General features: G+C 36.3%; 1 pseudogene; it reads left to right on the top strand.

The window, feature by feature from the left end:
* The first annotated feature begins 4,908 nt into the window (after positions 1 to 4,908).
* Positions 4,909 to 15,465, top strand: LOC129322548 (uncharacterized; annotated as a pseudogene).
* The last annotated feature ends 1,859 nt before the right edge of the window (positions 15,466 to 17,324 follow it).

A 17,324-nucleotide genomic window follows, 5' to 3' on the forward strand; every position in this document is an offset into this window, starting at 1 on the left:
CGTTTCTATTTACCACAAAATGTTAACATTAAGTATTAAGGCTCACAAAAGTTATAAACTCAAAAAAATAAAATAAACTTATAGCTCAACAAGTTTTCCATTACAATAGGTGGAAGCAAAACCTAAGTATAGGCAAAGACAAGACTCAAAAACCTAATTAACACCCAAATTTTGAAAAGATAACTAAAATATTTGGCCACATAATTTTAGGATTGCGTTTCCTTGAATTATGAGATTACAATAACAAAAAACTTCCTAAATGATCAAAAGAAATCTGATTTATTAAAGAAGAAATAGAAAATTTAAATTTAAAACTCAATTTATTATACTCTATAAGTAAAGCTTCCTCGTGTTAGAATGTTGTGTTTAGAGGTAAGACAGCATTGATCGCGGTGCGATGAGAGGTGCTGGGCCATGGTAAGGGTGGTGGTGACGGCATGGTGACGAGAGAAAGGAGCAGTGGTAGTGGCTCTGCAAATGATTATGTAGGTACAAGGTGCAGGATATCCATGGAGAGGATCTTGTTTTTTTTAGCCCAGAAGTTCCTGAGGGAGGCAGCTCCTAAATTGATAGTGCAATGTCAGGGAATGCTGTCCTATCATGATTCCTTGCTTAGTGTTAACTCGACTGGATTCTTGTCTGCAAACAATGTTGATGATGATATCGTGCATAGTGGAACAACTATTTCACGAGGTTGAACAAGGAGGAGGAGAAAAGGGCTAATGCATCTCAAGACAAAAGGTTGGAAGAGATGAGAGACAAAGGTGAGACTACAAAGGATAGGAAGAGGAAGTGGCCGATCTTGCAAGCATCAGAGCTGAATATGAGGCTTGGACAAGCCATGGATGAACTCTCTGATTGTGAAGTTGCTAGGTGCAATGATTTACTAAAACCAAACTTTAGTTTTGGCTAGGGCATATGCGGAAGTCATCAGAACCTATCAAGGTGATGAGTCTAAACAATGGCTATTTTATTGTGTCATTTTCGAGTAAGGAGGACCAAGATTATGCACTTCTTGAAAGGTATGGATGATAGATGGTCACTATCTCTTAGTGCAACATTGGTGGCCAAATTTAAAATCCATGAAAGGTAATATGCAATATAAGATTGCTGTCTGGATAAGAATTCTAGACCTACTAGTAGAACTTTATAGTGTGACTCATTACGTAGGATTGGGAATATGGTGGGGAAAACTCTAAAAATTGATAAATCTACTTCTATATATGACAAAGAAGGATTCGCTCATATTTGTGTGAACTGGATATCACCAAGGAACTGACACCTTTCTTTACAGCTTTTTGGGGAGGATTTACATATTGTTTATGAAGGATTACATCTTGTTTGTTTCTTCATGGAAAATACGATCACACCTCAGAAACATGTGCTTCAAAAAAACAAGAGGCGTTGTATCTCCACATGAACAAGGTAAGCTATCAGAGGTAATAGTGACGAGCGTTCTGGCCCCATGGATAAACCCAGTGGATAATGTGGTGGTTGGGAATGCATCGATGGCGAGTTTCAACATTAGTGATCAGTCAGCGAATAGCCTTTATGAGCCTGAGATGTTAGTCCGTCGCGAGTTACGTAAATGAATTAATACTTCGATATTAAGGAAAATCACAGTAATCAAATAACGATTTAGGTGTTAATCTAGGGATATTAAAGGATGGCAAATCAGAGAAATTGAGGCTCCGGTCAAAGATAAGATGCAGGGAGAATTATGGAGGATCGTTCGAATGGTACTCCCTTTAAAGTTGGAGGTGAGGTGGGAAAATAAAAATGTAAATGGGTCCCAGTAGGATCTAAGAGGAAGAATCTTAAAAGCATCAGACCATGTGGGAAGGAAAATGTGGCACCTGCAAGAGGGTAGAGTACCAAGGAAACACCGGGCAGGAATTACTGTGAGCCAGAATCTTGAGTTGGGCCACAAACCTATCATAACATCTAATACTTTTATGGTGTTCAACTCTGAGTCACTAGTGATATTAAAGCTAGAGAAGACTTTGGGGCCATTAGCCCAACAGAGCAGCCGGTGATTCAGAGGATGGGGGTTCCTGTAGATATCATGATTAGGCCGTCAATCAGCATGCTGACAGTGAATAATGAGTTGGGCCTCGGTGGCTCAAAAAATAGAGACCAATATAACAGTGTAGACAAGGGATCTTTAATGGATATGGAAGCTCAGTCAGAGCATGGTCATCCCCAACCTCACACAAGTTTCCCATGAATTGTGTCATATGGATTCAAGAGGAACGAGTTCCCACACGTTCTCTAATCTTATAAGTGGGATAAAGAATAACTATGAGGTTGACTTTCTAGCTCTAGTGGAAGCTTGTTATAGTGGTGAGAAGGTAATGAAGATCACTTCCAAGCTAGGATTCAGTAAGTTTGAGCTTATAGATGTGAATGGTTACAATGGGGGCATCTGGTGTTTATGGAAGGAAGGGAAATTCTAAATTATGGCTACTGTGCATCCCCCCAGTTCATTCACTTGCAAGAGGAAATTTCATGGAAAAAAGCTGCTGGATGACAATAGTGTATGCAAGTCCCAACCCTGCTGCAAGTTGTAATTTATGACAGGAACTCGTGAGCATTAAGTAGGAAACACAGGGTCCTTGGTGTATTGCTGGGACTTTAATGCGACATTATTTCATTGGGAGAGAAGATCTTTGGCAGACCATGACACTGTTGTTGATCGATATTTTTGTTCCTGGGTGGACCGTTTGGCTTAAATGACTTAGGCTTCAATGGTCCCAATTTCACATGGAAAAGGGCTAGAACAAAGAGTAGGCTAGACCGGGTGCTTACAAATGACACCTGGTTCTCTGACTTCCATAATGCCACAGTTTCTCATCTTCTGTGGTTTAAGGCAGACTATCGACCTCTTCTCCTCAAAGTTGATATTGTTGAATGAATACAAATTGATCAACCATTTAGATTCTTGGCAACTTGGGTGTTGCATGATGATTTCAGTGGGTTTGTTAAGTCCATATAGAAAAATGATGATGATTGGACGCATCAGTTGAACGAGTTTAGTGCCAATTGTCAGAACTGGAACAAACAGGTGTACAACATGTAGAGACAAGGAAGAAGTCTCTATTTTGAAGACTAGATGGGGTTCATAAAGCTTTAGCACGAACAAGTCATAGAGAGGATCTAAAGGCAGTTCAGCTCAAGCTTGGAAATAACTGGAAGAAGTAATGATCCAAGAATCTCTTATTTGGGCTCAAAAAGCACGTGCAAATTAGAATATTAATGGTAATAAAATATGAAGTACTTCCATGCTATGCAAATAGCAGAAGGAATCAAATAGAATAGAGGCCATTAAAAATTTAGAAGGTGATTGGGTATATGAGGAGTGAGTTACTAAAGACATGGCAACACGTTTCTTCTCTTTCCTGTTTATAGAAGAAGAGGCTTCTTGACCAATTCTTAATTGTGGTATAAGTTATCGAGACATTGATCATTCTTGTTAGGAGGAGATTGGCAGACCAGTTGATAAAGCCAAGATTAAAAATGCTATTGATAGTATGGGTGCACTCAAAGCCCTATTTTCTATCAGAGTCAATAAAGCATATGGGTTCGGACCTATTTTCTATCAGAGTCAATAAAAGCATATGGGCAAATCTATTGTTGACCTTGTTAAGTTTTTATTTATTCACTCCTCAGCTATTCAGGAAATAAATAAACCTTTATTGTGCTTATTCCTAAGAGAGTCCCCCTGAGTCATTGATGGATCTTCGCCCAATAAGTTTGTGTTTGTGTTCTATTCTTCATGCTTTATCGGCCTTTAGATCTTGCCTGGTTTATCGTTTCATTTTCCTCTCCTATTTATGGACTTCCTCTCTTATTTGCTACTCACATTCCTCGTTCATGCTCTTCATGTTAACTTTTGGTGCTCTAAATTCTTAGCTCTCTCTTGCTATTTTTTTAGCTTTATCTCATTGCTCTCTTCCTTACTTGGCTTTGTGAGTGTGAATTGTGAGATGGATCACCTCTTTCAGCCTTTTTATATCATTTAATCCCTAACCTTTTTTCAATCTGCATTCTCCTTAGCTACTTGTGCCATCCTTAATATGGTTGATGCTCACGACTTTATTGTGAGGAGGTTGTCTTGTTATCTTCGTTATGCATGGAATCTTAGAGCAAGTTTCTCTATCGTTGGAAGGTTGGAAATTTCTTTTTGATCAGCTTCTAGGATTTGGCAGACAGAGACTTCATTGTTGATAATAGGCCTTAGTCTGTCCATAATTCACTTGTGCTAGCTGACAGGTGGTCACATAACATGGTGCTAAATGAAATGGTGGTGGTCAATTTTCCTATCTGGATACAATTCTAGGGACTTCTCTTAAAATTTCACAATAACACAGTTAGCTCATACTCTTAGGCATATTATTGGAGAAACGGTGGCGTGTCAAGGAATTGGTCATTGCTCATTACTTGAGCTCTCTCAGTTTCTTGAGAGTAAGAGTTTTTATTAATCCCTAAAGGCCTCTAGTCCAACACATTAAAGTAGTTTCTAAATCTGGAAAAGTTTTCTTGATTGAATGCCTATATGAATGAATTTTTTGACAATGCCATTTCTGTAGGACTATTGGCACACTTTCAAAGAATGCCTAAGACTATTGGTTGAAACTTTTAATATGTTCAACATGATACAGGAAAGAACCTTTCATCTTTTTGGCTCTAACTTCCAATGCTTTTTTGAGCCGGGCCATGTTGCTCTAGCTTGGTATGACTGGGTAGATAGAATAGACCTAGGGGCACTACTAGAATTTGGTTCTTTAAGAATGGAGGGGAGAGGATACAGTATTTATGAAACCACCCCTGATGATATCCTTATAAATGATGAAGACCCAAATTTCTTTATCTTCAACTTTAATGATTCCTCCTCTTTTTAATTCAAATATGCCTTTGGATTATGAGGGAGAGATTGGAAATTCACCTATCAATAATCCTAATGAAGTACCGTCTTTTTCTCAACAAGAGGACTTCCCATTTAATCAACCAGAACTATTGGTCAACAGAAGTGATGTTGAAGAGATGAAAGCTGAACTCATTAGTAATCAGGATTTTTCAATAACAGCCCCAAACCAATATGGATCCTTCCTGAACAACATTAATTTGGTAGATGAAATGCTCATCTATGAGAATGAAGGATTTCCTAAGAAGAATCCTGGAGTGGTTATTAAAGAAGGGTCCTCTAATCAATCCTAACAAGTGAATAGCTCGAGTAAAAGGAAAGCAGGTAAAGAAACTCCCTTAAATATTTTGAACAAGAATACTAATTTCTTAGATCCACTTCGACCTGTGCCCTAGAATGGTGGTGATCCTCCTTTATTAGTTCAAAAACCTTTGTTTACCATTAGCTCATGTATCAATAAAAGGCATAAGATTGATTTGGATTCTAGAAGCTTAGATGCTTAGATGGATTTATTTGTAAGAACCTCTATTATCCCTATGGGTAAAAGATTTGAGCAAGAGCAATCAAATCCAAGATTTTTTCTCCCTCCTGATCAGATCCTCATTATTAAATCCCATAGATAGTTTCATTTGATTGGAAAGCCAAGTCCTCCAATTACTTTGATCAATGCTTGGATGGAACATTGTGACCTTGCTGGTTGGCCAATTGATGGATTTGTGCTGATTATTCAAGATTTAAGTCCATCTCTCTATAGCTGGATGATTATTCCTCCTAATGATGATTTATTTGAAAAGCTCTTTAAAGCTAGCAATGTCTTATATTACTCCATAAAGGAAAAAGGAGCCTTTGTCTTTTCCCCTGCTACCACTGTAGATGCCCCCAACTGGTGTTTTTCTTTTCTACTTATGGCAATATTAATCTGACTCATTCCTTTCAACTCTCAATCGATAGCTTTCAAGATGGAAGAATTATCAAATCAAGAACTTTTTTGGATGCAGTCATCCAGATGAGACCAACTTGAGCCTTGTAAGATCAACCTGAATGACTCGCCCCTGACTATTACCCTAATTTCTAAGATTAGGCTCAAATCTCCTAAAAGGAAGCGTCAATATGATGAAGCAATCCCTCTGGAGCAAATACAAAAAAAAAAGTTAGGTGGTTGTGTGATAAACTTTCTCTGAATAAGGTTTGGGAAGTTGCCTTACTAAAGCTTCCCAAATCTCCATGAAAGCTCTATGTTGGAATTGCCGTAGGCTAGGAAAAGCCATGACAGTTCAAAGACTCAAGCAGTTGGTTGCCTCCCATAATCCAGATTCGTGTATCTGTCAGAAACAAAAATAAGAGCCAAATCTGCTTTCTTAATTCTAGAGAATTTAGGTTTCTGTTCTTTTAATGGTCTTGATGCTGTTAGGAAAGGGGTCAACTATAGTGACTTGGTCTAAAGCTACTAGAATAGAAGTCCTTGAAATTTCTCCTTTTACGTGCCATACTGTTGTATCAAATCTAGGAAGTATTAATGCTGTGTATCTATCTTTTGTTTATGGGCCGCCTAAACTTTCTAATAGGCATCTACTCTAGTCTTGGATTGAAAATAGTTTTCACTCTATTAAATGTCCTTGGTTAATTATAAGGGATTTTCAATCAGGTGCTTAATAAGGAAGATAAAATAAGTTTGAATCCATCTACAAGTGGGTCAATAGATTTTAAGAGATGTTTAGAGATTACTGAACTTATTGAAATTAAACAATATGGCCCCCCATTTACATGGAATAACTTTAAAGATGGTCTCACCAATGTTAAAGAACGCTTGGGTTTGGAAATTTGTAATATACCTTATTTTATAAACTTTTCCTTTCTCTTATGTTAAAACTATGGCATTAGTTGCTTCGGATCACTCTCCCATTGTATTCTGCACCAATTTAGATCACAAAAAATTCAGAATACAGAGATTTGGAAACTATTGGAATAATTTTATTGAATGCAGTAAAGTTATGGAAAATGCTTAGCTTGAAAATTATTCTAGTTCACCAAGATTCAAGCTTCAAGAAAAACTCAGAAATACTCTCAATAACCTTTCCGAGTGGAGTAGACAACAAATGGGAAACTTTAAAAGTCAGATAAGTTTCTTAGAAAAGGAAATTGTAAGGCTATCAATATTAGTTGATCAAAGGGAATATGGATGTCTAGCTCTAGAAAAAGAAATTACAGAGAAAAAGCATCTTTTAGAATTCTTTTATGATTATGAGAATAGTTATTGGCAACAAAGAACAAAGATCAAGTGGAATATCGAAGGTGGAAGAAATACTAGATACTTCCATACAGTGGTTAACAAGAGAAGAATGCAAAATTACATCAGCATAATTCAAGATAATCAAGGTAATTGGCTAGAAGATCAGGATGCCATTCAAAATCACATACATGATCATTTCAAGGTAATTTTTTTTCTAATAACGATATAACAAGCTTTGATAATTTGGTTAATAAGCTTCAAGATATTAATTTGCCTACACTTTCTCGTGAGGACTTAGGGGTGATTTCAAGTCCAATTTCCTTTATGGAGGTTAAGAATGCTGTCTTTGATCTTCCCAAAGATAGTGCCCCAGGGTTAGATAAGTTTCATGCTTTTTTCTTTTAAAAGCACTGGAATTTAGTTAGGAATGATATTTTCTATATAGTTCATACATTCTGGAACTCTGGTTTTATTCTTAAATCTCTGAATAGAACCTTGATCACTTTGATTCCTAAGAATGACCTTGTTCAAACAGTGAAGGATCTTAGACCGATTAACCTATGCAATATGGCCTACAAAACTGTTTCTAAAGTTAATTGCAATTGGCTTAAGATGGTGTTGGATAATGTCATAGCCCATTTCAGAGTTCTTTTTTAAAGGGGAGATTAATTATGAACAATATTATTCTAGCAACAAATATTCTCCATTTTATTCATTCTCATAGGTCTGGCAAAAAAGGCTATGCAGCTCTTAAAATTGATTTTTCAAAAGCTTTTGACCGGCTTTCTTGGAATTTTATTGTGGTCGTGCTATCTAAAATGGGTTTTCCTAAAAATTGGATCAAGATAATACATTAATGTATCTCTACAGTCCAGAATCAAATCTCTTTTAATGGCCAAATCTCTTATCCTTTTTACCCTACCTGTAGAATTGGACAAGGGGATCCTTTATCACCTTATTTATATATTATTACTTCTAATGTCTTATCTGCTCTGCTTATTAAGCAAGAACACCTGGGCAAATGGAAGGGTGTTAAGATTTATAGGCATGCCAACCCAATCTCTCACTTACTTTATGTTGATGACTCGATTCTTTTCTTTGAATGCTCTAAAGATGGATGGAAAGTGTTAAGCAGACACTTGGGTTGTACAGTAAGTGGTCTAGCTAGGTTATAAAATTTTGACAAATCAAATATTGTCTTCAGCCCAAACATGAAAAACTAAGAGAAATTCAAATAGCTAACTCTTTAGGTGTTAACATTGCTGAAAGAATTGGGAAGTATCTGGGTTCCTGGGTTGACCCCCCAAGGAATAAATCTCACATTTACCAGCAGATGGTAGATTTAGTGTTAAAAAGGAATAATTCTTGGAAGAGTAAATTATTATCTCATGCATCTAGACTCACTTTACTTAAGTTTGTCTTGTCTGCAACTAACATATACCAACTTTTCTTCACTAAATTGCCTAAGAAGTTTTGCAAAATCATTGATTCTCACTATATTAATTTCTTTTAGGGCATCGCAGGTGGCAAAAAAAGAATGTATTTAGTTAATAAAGACATCTTGTTTAAAACTCACTCTTGAGGGGCAACTGGGGCTTTAACCTATTCACAAAGTTAATATTTCCCTCCTTGCCAAGCAGGTTTTGGAGATTAATTGATGCCAAGGAAGGGACACTGGCAAGGAACACATTAAAGGTAAAGTATATTGATATCTTGAAGCCTAAAGTAGTTAAAAAACCTTATAATGCTTCTTGGTATTGGAAAGGAATATGGGATTGTGCTGATTTGTTACTCCTAGACTTAAATGGAAAGTTGGTAATGGAAATAAGATTGATATCTCAAGTCTTATATGGTAGCTGATGAAGGGAGATATCCAACATCATTCAATCTCAAAGGTGTTTGACCTTATAACTCCTACTCAAAACCTTTGGGTTCCCTTGAAATGGAATGAAACATTGATTAATCAACTGTATGAACCACTTATTGGTTATACCATTTGATGGACCCCATGGCACGGGTGACATAGTATTAATGGCAACGAAGCTTGAGGATGGTAATCATGAGCTGGTGACATAAAGGGGCCCAATACTTCCAATCCAATGTACCTAAAGACCCATTACCATATATTGGAGGTCCAATGACAAGAGCCCGAACTAAAGCCATGAAGCAAGCCTTGTTCAGTCTTGTGCAAGAAGTTCAAGAGCTTGGAGAGCATTGGGGCACTCCTCTCAAGCCCAAAGGAGAGCATCTATACGTGTATAATGTATTTAAGATCCAAACTCATGAAGAGTCAAGCCCAAGAGATGCAGACCTTAGCCCAATGCAAGGAAGACTACAAGTTGAGCCTCTTGCAAGCAAGGAGGCATGAAACCCTAGTAAAGAAGTCAAGGGTGGCGTGATTTTAAATCCTTTATGATCCCTTGATTGTCTCCTAAATTATTTCCTATTTTAATGGTCCTTTGATTTGATTTTCTATTTTGAGTCTAGTCAAAGGTTAGAATTAATTATAGTATTAATTTCTAAATTTTGTAATCCCATAATTTTAGGATCACATCTCCTAAATTATGTGGCTGAATATTTATCATTATTTTTATTATTTCTCCTTTTAGTATTAGGAAATTAGGGTTTTAATTTTAGGAAATATTTTTTCTATGAGCCTATATAAATTAGGCATGCTCCCTATTGTAAACAACACAGAAGTTGAATGAAATTATTCATTTTAGAGTTTATAACTCTTGTGAGCCTTAGTGCTTTGTGGTGGTATCCCGTGTGAGAAACAGACGTGATCAAGAGCGTGATCAACTCTTGTGGTGTCTTCGAAGGTTGAGGTTCCTAGAGGCAGGTGCTCTAGAGGATCTTCTCCTTGATCATTATCCTATTGTTTACTTCATACCTTTCTTTATTTCCGTCATAAATTTCGTCCCTTTCTTTTTGTTCTTGTGTTTTTGTTGTTTCATTGGGTTCTGTCCCTAAACTAGCACGATTCTGCTTCCGCGTCCCTATCAGATTGGCATCAGAGCTTTGGTTGCTAGTTTTGGTTTAAATTCTTGTCCTTCCTTCTTCTTTTTCATCTTGAGTTATTTCTTTTTGTGATCATCTCTCTCTATCTACCCCATCTACTTCTATCTTTTGGTTTTTCTCTTCTTCATCTTTGTGACTTTTTATCTTATGTGAGTTTTCATTTTTATTAGCCTTCTCAAAAAAAAAAGAGAAAAAAAATACCTAGAAATTCGTGCAAAAAAAGGCAAAAAAAAGTGTTAGTGTGTTGAGAAAAAAAAGAGAAAAAAAAATCCGAAAATTCAAAAAAAAAAATTTACAAAAAAATATATTGCTGTGAGTTATGACTGTAGAAAAAGGCTATTCTTGAACTCCAAGTCACCAAGAGGTTGCCTAAAGAGAAAAGTCAACTTGGGTGATAAGAAAGTCTTATACGTTGATCACTTTCTTATTTTTAATTTTGGTAGCACTTTTCAAATTCTCTACTCTCTTATTTGCTATTTGTGCTACTCTCTTATTTTATTTAGTTTTTTATTTTTGTCTTTGAGTATTTGACTCTTTGACTTTTATTTCTTTCTTTCTTATTTTTGTTGTCACGTGTGGTTTTTCCTTTAACAAGCTTAATTTTATTTGAAAATTTTGCTTTCCTATTTGTTTCAAAATTGCAAAAAAAAAAAAAATCCTCTTTTCACCTTGTGCTTGTTTTCTAGTTTCCTTAATTTAGAAGATATTCACTTGATTGTTCCTTAGTTTCTTGATTTGTGGTGTTTCACCATTGGATTCTATCCACAAGCTTAGTGAGTGGTAAAAGGCAAGTGTGTTTTTCATCATCATTAAAAAAAAAGCCATTACTTTTTTTTGTGAAACACGAGTGACTTTATCTTGAGAGTAAACACGTGAGTTTGTGTGTGTGAGGACCTATTTTTATCTTATATGGTTTCTAGTGCTTCTGTGAACATGAGTAACAAGGATGAATCCCCTAGTATTGATATGAACTCTGTTTTAGAACTTATCAAAACACAGTTGCAGCAGCAGTTTCGCTTGGAACTTGATCATAGGTTCCATAAAGAGGATAAAGATGAGCCGGAGACTTCCTCTTCTAAAGGAAAGAAGCATAAGATCCCCAGCGATGATGAGGAGTATGAAGAACCCCCTTCTCCTAAGGGAAAGAAATCCTCAAAGCGTGGTGTTGACTTACCGGACCAAAAAGTAAAGTATCCTTCATTCAAGGGTAGCAACAATCCAGAAAAATACCTTGATTGGGAAATGAAGATGGACCAAATCTTCATGACTCTTGATTTGTCTGAGTCAAGGAAGGTAAAAACTGCTTCTTTGAATTTCACTGACTATGCTGTTTATTGGTGGCAAGATTTACAGTACAAAAGAAGCCAACTTGGGAAAAAGCCCATTAAAATGTGGGAGAAGCTTAAAAGGTACTTGAGAAAGGCTTATGTCCCCAGCTACTACTATACAGAGCTAAATAGAAAATTGAGAATGTTTTCTCAAGGATCTATAACAGTGGAGGAGTATGTGCACGAGTTGAATATCTTGAAGTTTCATGCAAACATTCAAGAAAATGAACGTGAAGCAATGTCAAGAATTATGGATGGCTTGAGGCCAGAGTTGAGAGATAAGCTTGACTTGTACACTTTTGTGGACAAGGAAGAGCTCATACACAAGGCTATAAAGTTGGAGCAGAGAAATAAGAACAAACGTTCCAAGTCCTCTTGGAAAGACTCCAAGACAACTTTCAAATGGAAGGATTCCAAAGCCAAAGATACATCCCAAGCCAAGGAAGAAATAAAGACCAAGTATGAGGGTAAAACTTCTAGCCCTAAACCTTCTTCTTATTTATCTAACACTTCTCCTATTAAGTGTTTCAAATGTCATGGTGTGGGCCACATGGTGAGAGATTGTAGCAATAAAAGGGTTATGATCTTGAGAGATGATGGTGGCTATGATAGTGTGCATGAAAGTGATAAAGATGATGCTGATAATGTTGATGATGATTCTACCTCCCATGAATCAAATGATGAGCTTGAATGCAATGGTGTAGTTGACTCTATCTTGGTGGCAAGAAGAGCTCTCAATATTCAACCAAAGGAGGATGATGAACATGAGCAACGCGAGCATATTTTTCACACTAGATGCTTCATCAAAGAGAAAGTGTGTAACATGGTAATTGATGGTGGTAGTTGCACTAATGTCGCTAGCATTTTACTTGTAGATAAATTATCTTTACCTTTAATTCCACACCCTAAGCCCTACAAATTGCAATGATTGAATGATTCTGCTGAAATTAGGGTTTCTAAGCAAGTGTTGATTACTTTCTCTGTTTGGAGTTTATACTTATGATGTATTATGTGATGTAGCCCCTATGCTTGCTGGACACTTGTTATTAGGTAGGGCCTTGGCAGTTTGATAGTAAGGCTACTCATGATAGTTTTAGAAATTGTTACAAGATGCCTTTTAAAGGCAAGATTGTTGTATTAAATCCTCTTAGGCCCATCCAAGCCTATGAAGATCAACTAAAGATTACTCAAGATTACAAGCAAAGGAGAGATCTCCTTGATTGTGGCATGAGTGAGAGAGAAAGAAAGAGAGTATTACTTTACTTGAAAATCAATCAAAAGAGAGAAAAAAGAGTGGTGAGAAGGTGAGAAAAGGAAAAAAAGAATGGTGGGAGTGAAGGAAAATAGTGAAAAAAAATATTATTGTGTAGGAAAAGTAAGATTCAAGAGGCTTTGATGAGTGAGCAAGCCTTATTGTAATTCCCAATAATATTTATTTTTCTACTAACACTTTTGACCCCACTTTGCCTTCTAGTGTTGTCTCTTTGTTTGCAGGAAATTCCTGATGGACTTCCTCCCTTAAGAGGAATTGAGCATAGGATAGATTTCTTGCCTGGAGCTACTATTCCAAACAAGCCTGCTTATAGGGCTAACCCTGAAGAGACTAAGGAGATCCAGCGCCAAGTAAGAGGAATTGATGATGAAAGGCTTTGTGTGTGAGAGCCTTAGCCCTTGTGCTGTCCCTGTTATCTTAGTGCCAAAAAAAGACGGATCTTCGAGGATGTGTGTTGATTGTAGAGCAATCAACAAAATCACTGTAAAGTATCATTACCCTATCCCTAGACTTGATGATATGCTTGATGAATTGCATGGTGCTTCTATCTTTTCTAAAATTGATCTTAGAAGTGGTTATCATCAAATTCGTATGAAAGAGGGTGATGAATGGAAAACTGCCTTTAAAACTAAATTTGAATTATATGAATGGTTAGTTATGCCTTTTGGTTTGACTAATGCTCCTAGCACTTTTATGGCATTAATGAATCATGTTTTTAGAAAGTTTATAGGCAAGTTTGTTGTGGTTTACTTTGATGATATTTGATTTATAGTAAATCTTTGACTGATCATATGAATCATCTTAAAAATGTGTTTGACATCTTGAGGGAATATAAGTTATATGCTAATTTTCAAAAGTGTTTCTTTTACATGGACTATGTTATCTTTTTGGGATTTTGTTGGATCACAGGGAATTCGTGTAGATGAGGAGAAAGTTAAGGCTATTCGTGAATGGCCAACCCCTAAGAATGCAAGTGAAGTGAGAAGCTTCCATGGCTTAGCAAGCTTCTATAGGAGATTTGTTAGGGATTTCTCTAGCATTGCTGCCCCTCTTAATGAATTTGTTAAGAAGAATGCGACCTTTAAATAGGGTAAAACACAAGAAAGGCCTTCCAACCCTAAAGGATAAATTGACTAATGCCCTTTACTTGTTTTGCCTAATTTCTTTAAAGCATTTGAAATTCAATGTGATGCTTCTGGTATTGGTATAGGTGCTGTTTTAATGCAGGATTCTAAGCCTATAGCTTACTTCAGTGAAAAGCTTCACGGCGCAGCTTTGAATTATTCCACCTATGACAAAGAGCTTTATGCTCTAAAGAGGGCCTTAGAAACATGGCAACATTATTTATGGCCCAAGGAATTCATCATTCATTCTGATCATGAAAGTTTAAAGTTTCTCAAGTCTCAAGGTAAGTTAAACAAGAGACATGCTCGCTGGATTGAATTTATTGAAACCTTTCCTTATGTGATTAAGCATAAGCAAGGTAAAGAAAATATCGTTGCTGATGCCTTATCTCGAAGGTATACATTACTTTCCTATTTGCATGCTCAATTACTTGGTTTTGAGATTCTAAAAGATCTTTATAAAACTGATCCTGATTTTGAAAATATTTGGAAATCTTGTGAAAATCATGGATCTGGTGATTTCTTTAAATTTGATGGATTTCTTTTTAAGAAAAATAAATTATGCATTCCTATTTGTTCTATGCGTGAGTTGCTTACTAAGGAAGCACATAGTGGTGGTTTGATGGGACACTTTGGTGTAGATAAAACTTTGGCTATTTTGTCTGATCATTTCTTTTGGCCTCACATGCGAAAAGATGTCATATCTGTTTGTGATAAATGCATTAAATGTAGACAGGCAAAATCTAAGATCTAACCTCATGGACTTTACTCTCCTTTACCCATCCCCTCTCACCCTTAGGAACATATCTCTATGGATTTTGTAATTGGATTGCCTAAATCTTCTGCAGGCAAAAATTCCATATTTGTTGTTGTTGATAGGTTCTCTAAGATGGCACACTTTATTGCTTATGCTAAGACTAATGATGCTGTTAACATTGCTGACTTATTCTTTAAAGAGATTGTTCGTTTGCATGGTTTACCTAAGACTATTGTGAGTGACAGAGATGTGAAGTTTCTTAGTCATTTCTGGCGTACCCTATGGCATAAATTAAGGACTAAGTTACTTTTTTCCACTACTGCCCATCCACAAACTGATGGTCAAACTGAGGTAATTAACAGAACTATGACTACACTATTAAGAGCAATAATTAAAAGAATTTGAAGAATTGGGTGAATTGCTTACCTCATATTGAATTTGCTTACAACAGGGCTGTTCATTCTTCTACTTCTTATTCTCCATTTGAAATTGTTTATGGTTTCAATCCATTGTCTCCTATTGATATTTTACCTTTGCCTTTCTCTGACATGCTAACACTGATGGCAAGAAAAAAGCTAAGTTTGTGCAGGACTTACATGCTAAGGTTAAAGCAAACATAGAGCGAAAGAATGAGCAATATGCTAAACAAGCTAATAAAGGCAGGAGACGTGTGATCTTTAAGCCTGGAGATTGGGTTTGGTTACATTTAAGGAAAGAGAGATTTCCTAATCAAAGGAAGTCCAAACTTCAAGCTCGAGGAGATAGACCTTTCCAAGTTTTGGAAAGAATTAATAATAATGCTTACAAGATTGATTTGCCTAGCTCTTATGGCAATGTTAGTGCCACATTTAATGTTTCTGATTTATCTTTATACGATTCTGTAGATTCGAGGACGAATCCTTTCCAACTGGGAGGGAATGATGGACCCCATGGCACGGGTGACATACCATTAATGGCAACGAAGTTTGAGGATGGTAATCATGAGCATGGTGACATAGAAGGGGCCCAATACTTCCAATCCAACGTACCTAAAGACCCATTACAACATATTGGAGGTCCAATGACAAGAGCCCGAACTAAACCATGAAGCAAGCCTTGTTCAGTCTTGTGCAAGAAGTTCAAGAGCTTGGAGAGCATTGGGGCACCCTCTTAAGCCCAAAGGAGAGCATCTATACGTGTATAGTGTATTTAAGATCCAAACTCATGAAGAGTCAAGCCCAAGAGATGCAGACCTTAGCCCAATGCAAGGAAGACTACAAGTTGAGCCTCTTGCAAGCAAGGAGGCATGAAACCCTAATAAAGAAGTCAAGGGTGGTGTGATTTTAAATCCTTTATGATCCCTTGATTGTCTTATAAATCCTTTCCTATTTTAATGGTCATTTGATTTGATTTTCTATTTTGAGTCTAGTCAAAGGTTAGAATTAATTATAGTATTAATTTCTAAATTTTATAATCCCATAATTTTAGGATCACATCTCCTAAATTATGTGGCTGAATATTTTATCATTATTTTATATTATTTCTCCTTTTAGTATTAGGAAATTAGGGTTTTAATTTTAGGAAATATTTTTTTCTATGAGCCTATATAAATTAGGCATGCTCCCTATTGTAAACACACAAAAGTTGAATGAAATTATTCATTTTAGAGTTTATAACTCTTGTGAGCCTTAGTGCTTTGTGGTGGTATCCCATGTGAGAAACAGACGTGATCAAGAGTGTGATCAACTCTTGTGGTGTCTTCGAAGGTTGAGGTTTCTAGAGGCAGGTGCTCTAGAGGATCTTCTCCTTGATCATTATCCTATTGTTTACTTCATACCTTTCTTTATTTCCTGTCATAAATTTCGTCCCTTTCTTTTTGTTCTTGTGTTTTTGTTATTTCAGGGTTCTGTCCCTAAACTAGCACGATTCTGCTTCCGCGTCCCTATCAGATTGGTATCAGAGCTTTAGTTGCTAGTTTTAGTTTAAATTCTTGTCCTTCCTTCTTCTTTTTCATCTTGAGTTATTTCTTTTTGTGATCATCTCTTATCTACCCCATCAACTTCTATATTTTGGTTTTTTTCTTCTTATCTTTGTGACTTTTTATCTTATGTGAGTTTTCAATATGATTTACCATGGTATGTGGATGTTGTGAATTACTTTGTGTATGGAGTATTACCTCCCAATTTGAAGCCTTTTCAAAAGAAGAAATTTTTGCATGACTTTTATATTTGGGATAAACCATTTATGTTTAAAAGATATGTTGATTTGATCATTAGAAAATGTGTTTCCAAAGTATAGGGGACAAAGATCTGCATCTAAAGTAAAGGACTAAGAGATGGCATGATCAATGTATCTTGTATTAGACCTTTGGGTCAGGACAGTTGCTACTTCTCTCCAATTCAAGTTTAAGGTTGTTCCCTAAAAAGATGAAATCTTGATGGTCCAGTCCTTTTAAAGTGCTTTCTGTAGTACCATATAAAACAATTGAGCTTATTGATGAAAGAATGGAAAGATCTTTTAAAGTTAATGCACCAAAACTCAAGCATTATATAGGAGGTGAAATAAAGTGATTGAAGTCTATTATCTACTTGGTTGATCTACCTTTATGATTTGAGAGAGTCTAGCTAAGGGCTATAAACCAAGTGTTTTTTAGGAGGCAACCCAAGTTTTATTTTCATTTTACTTGTG

This window comes from Prosopis cineraria, unplaced genomic scaffold, assembly GCF_029017545.1.
Source record: "Prosopis cineraria cultivar Desert tree isolate PC_DT_omini unplaced genomic scaffold, ASM2901754v1 PC10, whole genome shotgun sequence".
In the NCBI taxonomy this organism is placed as follows: Eukaryota; Viridiplantae; Streptophyta; class Magnoliopsida; order Fabales; family Fabaceae; genus Prosopis; species Prosopis cineraria.